Below are 12,246 nucleotides of genomic sequence, written 5' to 3'. Positions count from 1 at the left end.
TAAACAACATCCACTGCATTCCCTTCATCAACTTTCTCAGATAGTTTATCAAAAAATGCAGTTAGATTCATCAAGCATGAACTTTCATTTATAAATCCATGCCCACTCTCCTTCATTAACTCAAACCTCTCCAAATAACTTGATTTTTTCCCTGACCTGTTGGTCTTGTGCTTTTAGCAAGCTCACCACAGAGCATGTATTTGGCAATGTGACTGTCATTCATTTGGCCCATTCAACAGAGCCGCCTCTGACTCAAGAGGGCAAACATGCTGTGGATTCCTGCACGCTGGTGTACTTCCTCATTCGGCACTCTGTCCTGCCAGGAGATGCCCAATATCCATCTGAGGCAGTGGAGGTGGAAGCTGTTCAGCTGCTTTTCTTGGCTTGTATAAGTTGTTGATGATTCTCTACTATAAAGGAGGGTGCTGAGAACACAAGCCTGGTACACGTGGAGCTTTGTATTTACGGTCAGTTTGCTGTCGGTTCACACCCGTCTTCTCAACTTTGACATGACAGCTGCAGCATTGGCAATCCTGGTGCTGATTTCAGCATCAAGGGCCAGATTGCTGGTGATTGTTGATCCAAGGGATGTGAATCTGTTGACAACCTCCAAAGTGCTGTTGTCAATGTTTTGATGGAAAGTGGAGTCTCTACGTCCAAGTCTCTACGTCCAAGTGGAGTCTTGCCAAGATGAACAGCTTGTCGTCAGCTCTGATATACAGGTGAACACCCCCATCTGAGTCACTGAAAGTGTACAATAGCAGCATGGAGAAGAATACACCAATTATAAAGGATGTGATAACTAGACAGTTAGAAAATAATGATATGATTGGGCAGAGTCAACATAGATTTATGAAAAGGAAAACAGGTTTGAAAAAACCCGTTGAGTTTTTTGAGGATGTTACCTGTAGAACAGATAAAGGAGAACCAGTGGATGCTTTGGTAATGTCCCACACAGGAGGTGAGTAAACAAAATTAGAGCACATAGGATTGGAGATAATATACTGGTATGGATTGAGAATTGGTTAACAGACCGAAAACAGAGAGCAGGTATAACGGGTCATCCTCAGGATGGCAGGCTGTTACTATTGGGGTACTGCAAGGATCAGTGTTGGAGCCACAGCTGTTAACAACCGAAATAAATGATTTGGATGTCGGGATTAAATGTAATATTTCCAAGTTTGCAGATGACACAAAGCTAGGTGAAGTGTGAGCTGTGAGAAGGATGCAGAGAGGCTTCCAGGGAACCTGGAGACGCTAAGTGAATGGGAAAGAACATGGCAGATGGAATATAATGTAAGTAAGTGTGAAGTTCTCCACTTTGGTGGAATAAACAGAAAGACAGAGTATTTCTTAAATGGTGAGAGGTTGGGAAGTGTTGATGTCCAAAGGGACCTGGGTGTCCTTGTTCATGAGACACTAAAAGCTCTTGTGCAGGTGCAGCAATCAATTAGGAAGGCAAATGGTATGTTGGCCTTCACACGAGGGGTCATGAGGACAGGAGTAAAGATGTCTTGTTGCAATTGTATAGAGCCTTGGTGAAACCGCGCTGGAGTATTGTGTATAGTTTGGTCTCCTCATCTGAGGAAGGATATACTTGCCATAGAGGGAGTGAAACAGAGGGTCACCAGACTAATCCCTGGGATGGTGGGATTGTCTTATGAGGAAACTGGGCCTGTATTCCTTAAAGTTTCGAAGAATGAGAGGTGATCTCATTGAAACTGATAAAATTCTTATAGGGCGTGACAGTGTGGATGTAGATAGGATGTTTGCCCTGGTTGGTGAGTCTAAAATCAGGGGACCAAGTCTCAGAATAAGGAGTGGGCCATTTAAAACTGAGATCGAGTTGAATTTCTACACTCAGACGGTGGTGAATCATTGGAATTCTCAGAGTCAGATTTTGGACCAGAGACAGAAGAGCACGACGGAACAGAGAGTTAACAAGTGTGTCAAAAGCACTGACTCAGAGACAGAGAGAGAGAGGAGCACAGCAGGAGCAGAGCTGGGGTTAAAAAAATCAAGGAGTGACATCACAATGGAGAGTGAGAGCAGGGAAACAGAGAGCCGCTGGGGTGAGTTTACAGGATTTGGTTCTTGTTTCGGTGCAGTGGAAGGAGCTGTTTGGTGAGGATCTGTTGAGATGTGACATCACAGGCAAGCAGGTAGTTGATTGGTTTGGAAAAAGCTGCATGTTTGATGAGTATCTGGTAAGAGATTAAGGTCCATTTTAGTCCTAATGTTTAAAATAGTAAACAAACTAGTGGGAAGCTTAATAAAATATACAACAAAATAAACAATTGAATAAAATACTAAAGTAGTTAATTGAAACACGTGAAGGATGACAGGACAGGTGATGTGTCACAGCTGCAGCATGTGGGAGCTCCTGGATGCCAGTGTGATCCAGGGCAAACACGTCTGCAGTAAGTGTTTGCGGCTCAAAGAGGGAGAAAAAAGGAACGTTGTGGTAGTAGGGGACAGTATAGTAAGGTGGATTGACTCTGTTCTCTGCAGCAAAGAGCAAGAGTCCAGATGGCTGTGTTGCCTGCCGGTGCCAGGATTCAGGACGTCTGCTCAGGGCTGGAGTGAAACATACAATGGGAGGGGGAGGATCCAGTTGTCGTGGTCCATGTCGGTACCAACGACATAGGCAGGACAAGGATAGAGGTTCTGCATAGTCAGTATGAGGAACTAGGCACCAAATTAAGTAGGCGAACCTCAAAGTTAATCATCTCTGGATTATTTCCTGAGCCATGTGCAAATTGGCATAGGACAAATAAGATTAGAGAAAGTAATGTGCGGCTGAAAGACTGGTGTGGTTGTAGTGGGTTCTGGTTCGTGGGGCATTGGCACCAGTACTGGGGAAAGAGGTGGCTGTACCGTTGGGACGGTCTACACCTGAACCGTGCTGGTGCCGGTGTTCTAGCGAGCCACATAACGAGGGACGTAGAGATGGATTTAAACTGAATAGTGGGGGCAAGGGATCAAATTTGGGAAGATATGGTGAATCAAGGAGGAGAGACAAGGCAAGAGAGAAAGGTATAAATATGGAAAATGATAAACAGACTGTGACAGGAAGGGACAGAGCAGACACATCTAAGAGTAAATCAACAGATAAGGCTAGAGGTTACAAAAATAATAAAAGGACAAAACTAAGTGCTCTGTATCTGAATGCATGGAGCTTTCGAAACAAAACCGATGAACAGAGAGCACAAATAGAATAAATAAGTACGATCTGATAGTCATTACAGAGACATGGCTGCAGGGCGACATAGATTGGGATGTGAATATTGGAGGTGACATGGCATTTAGGAAGGACAGGAAGCTTGGAAAAGGTGGTGGGGTAACTCTGTTAAGTAATGATGGTATTAGCGCAATAGAGAGGGATGACCTAAGTTCAGGAGATCACGATGAAGAAGCAGTTTGAGTTGAGATGAGAAATAATACAGGCAAGAAGTCACTTGTGGGAGTGGTGTACAGGCCACCTAACATTAACCACACTGCAGGATGGGGTATAAAAAAAGAAATAATGGCAGCTTGTCAGAAAGGTACAGCAATAATTATGGGGGATTTTGATCTCCATATAGACTGTAAATTCTGATGGGCAGAGGTAGCCTAGACGAGGAGTACATAGAATGTTTTTGGGATAATTTCTTGGAAAAGTAAGTTCTGGAGCCTACCTGAGAGCAGGCTATACTAGACCTGGCATTGTGCAACGAGATAGGATTAATTAATGACCTCATAGTTAAGGTGCCCCTAGGTAGTAGCGATCATAATATGATTGAATTTTACATTCAGTTTGAGGGAGAGGAGAGTGGGTCCCAAATGAGTATTTTAAACTTAAATAAGGGCAATTATAAGGGCATGAAAGCAGAGCTAGCTAAAGTGAACTGGCAAATTAGGTTAAGGTCAATAGAGATGCAGTGGCAGACATTTAAGGAAAATTTCAGAATACACAGAATAGATACATTTCAACCAGAAAGAAAAATTCCAAAGGTGGGACTCACCATCCATGTTTAATGAAAACAGTTAAAGATACTATCAAACTTAAAGAAAAAGCCTATAATTGTGCAAAGATGGGAGTCAGGTCAGAAGATTGGACAGAATATAAAAAACAGCAAAGAATGACTAAAAGATTGATAAGGAAGGTAAAATTAGAGTACGAGAGAAAGCTAGCTAGAAATATAAAGACAACTAGTAAGAGTTTCGATAAATATTTTAAAAAGAAAAGAGTTAACAAAGTGAGTGTTGGTCCTATGGAAAGTGTGTCTGGGGAATTAATAATGGATAATTAAGAGATGGCAGATGAATTGAACAGATACTTTGCATCGGTCTTCACTATTGAGGATACAAATAACATCCCAGTATTAGCTGTCAGTCAGGAAATGGAAGAGAGGGAGGAACTCAAGAAAATTAGAATCACCAGGGAAGTGGTACTAAACAAATTGTTGGAGCTGCGGGCTGACAAGTCGCCAGGTCCTGAAGTGGCTAGTGAGATAGTTGATGCGCTGGTTTTAATTTTCCAAACTTCCCTCGCTTCGGGAAGGTTCTGTTAGATTGGAAAGTAGCGAATGTAATTCATTTATTCAAAAAGGGAGGGAGACAGAAAGCAGGAAACGACAGGCCAGTTAGCTTAACATCTGTCTCAGGGAAAATGTTAGGAGCGATTACTGAAGATGTTACAGCAGGGCATTTAGAAAAACTAAAGGTAATCAGGCAGAGTCAACATGGTTTTGTGAAAGGGAAATCATGTTTAACCAATTTATTGGAGTTCTTTGAGGGAGTTACATGTGCTGTGGATAAAGGGGAACCGGTGGATGTACTGTACTTCGATTTCCAGAAGGATAAGGTGACATATCAAAGGTTATTGCAGAAAATAAAAGCTCATGGTGTCAGGGGTAACATATTGGCATGGATAGAGGATTGGCTAGCTGACAGGAAACAGAGAGTCAGCATAAATGGGTCATTTTCTGGTTGGCAAGAAGTAACGAGTGTTCCACAGGGATCTGTGCTGGGGCCTCAACCTTCTACAATTCTCGAAATGACTTTGATGAAGGGACCAAAAGTATGGTTGCTAAATTTGCTGATGACAAAGATAGGTAGGAAAGTAGGTTGTGAAGAGGACATAAGGGGGCTACAAAGGGATATAGATAGGGTAAGTGACTGGGCAAAGACCTGGCAAATGGAGTATAATGTGGGAAAGTGGGAAATTGTCCACTTTGGCAGGAAGAATAAAAAAAGCATATTATCTAAATGGTGAGAGATTGCAGAGATCTGAGATGCAGAGGGATCTGGGGGTCCTAGTGCACGAATCGCAAAAGGTTAGTCTGCAGGTACAGCACGTAATTAGGAAAGCTAATAGAATGTTATCATTTATCGCCAGGGGAATTGAATACAATAGTAGGGAGGTTATGCTTCAGCTATACAGGGCATTGGTGAGACCTCTTCTGCAACACTGAGTACAGTACTGGTCTCCTTATTTATGGAAGGATGTAAATGCATTGGAGGTAGTACAGAGAAGGTTTCCTAGACTAATACATGGAATGGGTGGGCTGTCTTACGAGGAAAGATTGGACAGGCTGGGTTCGTATCCACTAGAGTTTAGAAGAGAAAGAGGCGACATGATTGAAACATACAAGATCCTGAGGGGTTTTGACAGGGTGGATGTGGAAAGGACTTTTCCCTTGTGGGAGAATCTAGAGCTAGGGGTCACTGTTTAAAAATAAGGGGTCACCCATTTAAGACAGAGATAAGGAGCAATTTTCCCCCTCAGAGGGTAGTGAGTCTTTGGAATTTTCTTCCTCAAAAGGCGGTGGAAGCAGAGTCTTTGAATATTTTTAAGGGAGAGATGGATAGATTCTTTATCTGCAAGGGGGTGAAAGGTTATCGGAGGTAGATGGAAATGTGGAGTAATCAGTTCAGCCATGAGCTTATTGAATGGTGAAGCAGGCTCGAAGGGACGAGTGGCCCACTCCTGCTCCTAATTCGTATGTTCATATGTAAAGACAATGTAGAGTGGTCTGTACTGTTCACAGTACTTCTCCTGTAACTGCCGAAGTGAGACAATCATGTCGACTGTCGATCTACCAGCTCTGAAGCTGCACTGAGACTCAGGATAGATGTGTGATGCCAGGGTCTGCAATCTGGTCAGAGCAATGCGAGCAAAGACCTTCCCCACAATACTTAGCAAGGAGATGCCTCGCTAATTGCTGCAGTCACTGCGAATCCCCCTTATTGTTGTACAAGGTGACAATGTTTGCATCACGCATGTTTTGAGGTGCAGATCTTTCCTTCCAACAGAGACACAGAAGTTCATGGAGATGCTGCAGTAGAACCGCTTTTCCACTCTTGATGATTCCAGGTGGAAAACCATCATTTCCCGGGGCTTTACTACTGGCAAGATGGTCAATGGCTTTGCTGAGCTCCACTGTGGTGGGGTCACTGTCCAGCTCCTCCATGACAGGGAAGTCTGGAATGGCACTGAGAGCCACTTCAATGACAATATTCTCCGTTATGTAGAGTTTAAGGTAATGCTCCACTCACCTTTCCATCTGCTTGGTAACAGATGATTCCACTTTGACACCGCACTGAGACCTTGAGCATTGTTGTCTGAAAGAGCCTGATCGAGGATGTTGAGGAACTCCTGGGTCCTTTCTGGATCAGTGGTTCGTCAAGTGTTGATCTGAGGACGACGTTCTTCTTGGATGGATGAAGCTTCCTTGGCTGAAGCCTGACCTTGTTACACACCAGGGAGTGCTCAGTGTCACAGTCAGCGCTGTGATAGCTGTGAGTGATGAGGACACTGCTGAGGGTGGTATGTCTGGTGATGATAAGGTCTAGCTGGTGCGAGTGGCGTGATCTCAGATGTCTCCAGGACACCCTGTGGCACAGCTTGACTTGGAAGTAGCTGTTCATCACACAGAATCCATGGTGACAGCATAGCTCCAGCAACCTCTGTCCATTTTCATTCATCTTGCCAATCCCCTGGTGTTCTATGCACATTGGCAAAGCTGTGTAGTCAGTACCCAAGCTTGTGTTGAAGTCTCCTGGAAGGTACAGTCCCTCAGTGCTGGGAATTCTACTGATGGCAGTATCAAGTGTCACATAGAATTGATCCTTGACATCTGGGGTGGAGGTGAGTGTCGGGACATAGATGCACATGAGATTAACTGGGCCCACGCTTGTTGACAAGTGAAGAGTAAGAAGTCTCTCTGAGCCTACTGTGGCTGGTTCACTCATCTCAAGTGGCGTGTTTTTTACTGTGAAAACCACTCCATGCTCACGAGTTGCCTCTTGGGCTTTCCCCTGCCAGAAGAAGGTGTAGTGTTTCTCTTTGAGGGATCCACTTTGGACGAGTCTACTTTCTTGCAGCACAGCAATGTCCACATTGAGCCTTGTGAGTTCTTTGTCCATCAAAGCTGTCTTGTGTGTGTCATCAACCTGCAGAAGGGTGTCAGTAAGGCCAGGACACATGGTCCTCACATTCCAGCTTGTGATGCGAAGGACTGGTGTCTTCTTTGTTGAGCTTGTTTTTCTTGGTGCATTGATTATCGATCCGCCTGTTGAGAGATGACTCTCTAAGCTCCAAGCACCCATTGAAGCAAGCAGGTTGTGGCAGGACAGCACCTAACTGATTGGGGGATACCCAGCTTTGAGTGGGTGGTAGCTATCCAATGAGATGCGATGATCTCTTCAACTGTCAGAAGTAACCCCTGGTGCTCATACTCTGCACCAATTGAGTGAGAGCTTATAATCGGTAACCGTTTCTTCCCGTGTTGTGCTAATGTTTAAGCACAAATAGTGTCCTCTTCACGGCACATTAGCACTGAACACAAAATGGCTCCTTTGGTCATGTGTTAATTATAAAATGGCTTTCTTGACCTTGTTAGTTATTACAATGGATACATTATAAAAATGGTCAAGTTAAACTAAGATCGAACTACCCAAGCTTACCTGCATCCTCCAGTCCTCTGGCAACATTCCCATATTTAAGGAGGATTGAAAGATTGTGGTTCGAGTCTCTGATATTTCCACCCTTACGTCCCTCAGCAACCCAGGATGCAACCCATTCAAACTGGGTGACTTTTCTACTGTGAGAGCTGCCAACCTTGTAATTGTCTCCTCTTTATCTATTTTCATCCTGTCCAATTTCTTCACTTCCTCCTCCTTTACTGTGACATTTGCAGCATCCGCCTATTTTGTGATACTTAATTAGTGCCTCAGCCACACCCTCTGCCTCCACAGGATCTCCTAATTGACCCACCCTTTCATTGACTGTCCATATGTTGGTAAAAGACTTCAGTGTTCCCAGTTATGTGACCCACTAATCTTTTCTCATACATTCTCTTGCTGATCTCATTTCCTTTTTCAGCTCTCCTCTGTACTTTCTGTATTCTGCTTGTTTCTCTACTGCATATAAATCCTCACATGATTTCGATATGAATGATTTTTGAACTATTTTGTTGACGGATTGAGTTTTGTCAATTTCTCCCTAGCTCCCCTCATGGTCAGGCAGAAAGTTTAACTGCTGTGTTTTTAAACAGCAACAGCTTTATTTGAAAAGCCATTGGGACAGGATTCCGGGTTTTAATCCAGTCACAAATCTGGTTCTGATGTCTTGTGGCTCCAGCTGTCACATGACCTGTCAGAGGATGACCTCATAATTGGCCCAGTCATGGAGCTGTGGGTTGATGTTTAAATTGTTGCAAAATAATTTTCCAGAAGGACAATCAAAATGAATCGATATAGAAAAGGTAGATTTTGTGAATTTGTGCTCCCAGTGGAAATTCCTGCAGAGTCTGCTGGTTTTCATATCCCCAATTCCCCACAGGAAGCTCTGTGTCGGAATCTGTATTCATTATATCAATATTATACAGAATCATTTCATGGGAGACCCCAGTGTGAATTGGAGACAGGTGGTTCAGTTTTAACTTTCAAAGTAACACAGAAGCAAAATACTGCAGATACTGGAAATCTGAAATAAAAACAGAAAATGCTGGAAATACTCAGCTGGTCTGACAGCATCTGTGGAGAGAGAAACAGAGTTAACGTTTCAGATCTGTGACCTTTCATCAGAACTGGGCTGAAATTGTCTGAGGGCCAAGTGACCTCTTTCTGTGCCTTAAACTTTCTGTGAGTCTAAGATCCGATGAGATTCTGGAATCAATTTCAGGGTCGATGACATTGCACTCTGTAAGGATAGGAAGATGGAGATTATTAAGTACAGTGCAAGAATATAGATGCTTTTACATTATTTTAATCAAAATTGATTTAAACTTTGTGTTCACGCATCCGATCTTTTGATCACAATGACACTGATAACAATGGAAAAAGCAAGACTTGCATTTCACGACCACAGGACGTTGCAAAGCCTTTTACAGCCAATGAAGGACTTTCCAAGTGTAGTCACTGTAGTCATGTAGGAAACATGGTGGCCAATGTGCGCACAGCAAGCTCCCAGAAACAACAATGTGATAAAAACGAGATAATCTGTGTTTAAGTGATGTTGATTCAGGGTTAAACAATGACCAGCACCCCAGAAATAATTCCCCTTCTATTCTCTGAAATAGTGCCATGGTACCTTTAACATCCACCTGAGAGGGCAGAGGGATCCTCAGTTTTCTGTTTCACCTGAAAAACAGCATTTCTGATAGTGCAGCACTGCCTTCGTACTGCACTGGAGTGTCAGCCATTTTTAAAGGGCTGTTAGTCCTACTGGAAAATATTTAAAGGAAGATTAAATGAAATGAAATAAATACATTGCTTTTGCCTCTCTCCCATCCCCCCAATAACAGTTAAATTAATTATTTGCCCTTCCCTCCCAAAACCTACCTTTACCATCTGACCTTCCGCCCAAAACTGCACAAACTGTAAACTATAACCCTTTCCACCATCCCCTACACTCATGACATTAATTTGACTCCGTCCCCCCTCCCCCACACTGAGAAACTTACCTTCTCCCCCCTCCACACCAGTGTTGCACCTCATTTCCCCGGATGGGGCTCCGAAGGCACGGCAGTGCCAGTCACCGGGCTGAAGATCGCAGCTGGATATCAGGAAGTGATGGGATAATAATTAATGCAGGTTTGTGGTCCCGTTGCCGAGCGGTGGGGGTTCCCCCACAACGCCTCGCCGTCGCAGGCAATATGGAGCCAGGCCCTGCCGGCGTTGAGGTCCATGGCGGGCCTCATCCGGGGCCATCTTCAGGCGGCTCCCACCCCACCCCCACCACAGATCTCGACGTTGAGGGCTCTATAGAATCCAGCCCATTATTTCTGTCAATCTTAACTCCACAAGGATTTGTCTGTTAATTGTAGAAAAATTAAAGCTCTATCACCTTTTGATAAAAGGGGGTTTCAAATCCAATTCCAAACAAATGATAGTTCTCATTGTATCTAGAACATGTTTTCTTACATACAAACATACCAATTAGGAGCAGGAGTAGACCACTCGGCCCCTCGTGTCTGCTTCACCATTGAATAAGATCATGGCTGATCTGATTGTAACCTCAACTCCACATTCCCACCTGCCCCCGATAACCTTTCACCCCCTTGTTTATCAAGAATCTATCTACATCTATCTTCAAATATTTCAGAATTTCTGTCGTCCAGCAACTCTCACTTTATTTCCTGGATTTCACCTAAAAAATGTATTTCCACACTTTGGATATCCTGTACTTCATTAATGTTTTTGCTCTCTGGGGATTTCCCTTTAATTATATTCAGTGCTGGTATTTTACTGCCACACACTGACTGAAAGTGTCCCATCTTTCTGCAGGAAAAACACTCAGCTTCTTTGGCGAGGCAGTTTTCCCACTTGTGTCTCTCTCAGCCACACCGACTGCAATTGGTTGCAGCTACCACTAGATGCTCTTCCCGTCTTTCTTGTCTTTTACCACTAATTTTTCCTTTTGTTTTCTGAACAAATTCAATTGAGTCTGCAACTCTGGAGATCAGACTCTCCCTGTCCCCTCGAACAACGGATTGGTTAAACTTTCTAACCTCTGTTTGTCTGCTCAATTGAAACTCTTTCGTTAATGTGAGATCAGCCCTGGACTGTAGAAGATCTGAAAGGGTGTTGTCTAATACCCCGAACACAATCCTGTCTCCATTCAGCTCTTCTCTTAAGTTGCCGTATTCACAAACCTCCGTGAGTTTGTTCAAGTTTTTGATAAATGAATGAATACTCTCCCCTTTCTGTTTGGTACGCTTATTAAATTCAAAGTGATTCCTGACAATGCAGCGGCCAGCCGACGTCATCAGAGCGCTCCAAGCTGCGCACATGCACAAACAGTCTCCTGTGCTCTGAGATGCTGCGCATGCTCAGCCTACGTCTTCCAGGACGAAGTGGCGCATGCGCAGGAAAACTCTCTACCCCCTCTCAGCCACTCACTCCAGGCCGCTCGCTGCCCGCTCCTCGCTACCCTGCTCCCCCGCCCTCCGGCCGCTTGCTACCCCCCCCACCCCCGCACTGCCCTCTCTCCGTCCAGTCACGCCCCGCTTCCCCCCCACGTCCCTCCAGACACTAGCTCTCAGCCATGCTGCTTCCCTCCTCTCGGCCTCTCGCTCCAACATTCGATCATTCTTCACCGCACCACCTGATAAAGCAAGGCGAGCCTCGAGGGGAGATGGGGCAATGTTGGAGCAAGTGGCCGAGAGGAGGGAAGCGGCAGAGCCCATGGCCTGGAGTGTGAGCGGCCAGAGAGCAGGATGGGGGTGGTGGTGGGGGAAGCGGGGAGTGAGCAGTCAGAGAGTGGGATGGGGGGAAGCGGGGAATGATCGTCCGGAGAATGGGATGGCACTGTTTAGAGGGGATTTGAGGAAAAAATGTTTCACCTCGAGGGTGGTTGGAATCTGGAACACATTGCCTGAAGGAATGGTGGAGGCAGGAACCCTCACAACATTTAAGAAGTATCTAGATGAGCACTCAAAACGCCACAGAATACAAGGCTACGGCCACGTGCTGGAAAATGGGATTAGAATAGACAGGTACTTGATGGCCGGCACGGACACGATGGCCGAAGGGCCTGTTTCTGTGCTGTATAACTCTCTGACTCTATGAAACCTCACTGAATTACAGAGGGTGTGCAGCACTGTCAGAGGTGCTGTCCTTCTGATGAGACTTCAAACAGCGCAACGTTCTCCGAGTATCAACCAAAACATGTCCATTGTGTAGATATGTGCCATATTTGCTTATGAAGTGACAGTCACTGCTCCGAAAGTAATTCACTTTAGGTGAATTAAGATGACT

The sequence above is a fragment of the Heterodontus francisci genome, unplaced genomic scaffold, assembly GCF_036365525.1.
Source record: "Heterodontus francisci isolate sHetFra1 unplaced genomic scaffold, sHetFra1.hap1 HAP1_SCAFFOLD_51_1, whole genome shotgun sequence".
Taxonomy (NCBI): domain Eukaryota; kingdom Metazoa; phylum Chordata; class Chondrichthyes; order Heterodontiformes; family Heterodontidae; genus Heterodontus; species Heterodontus francisci.
Note: the sequence above shows the minus strand (reverse complement) of the source record.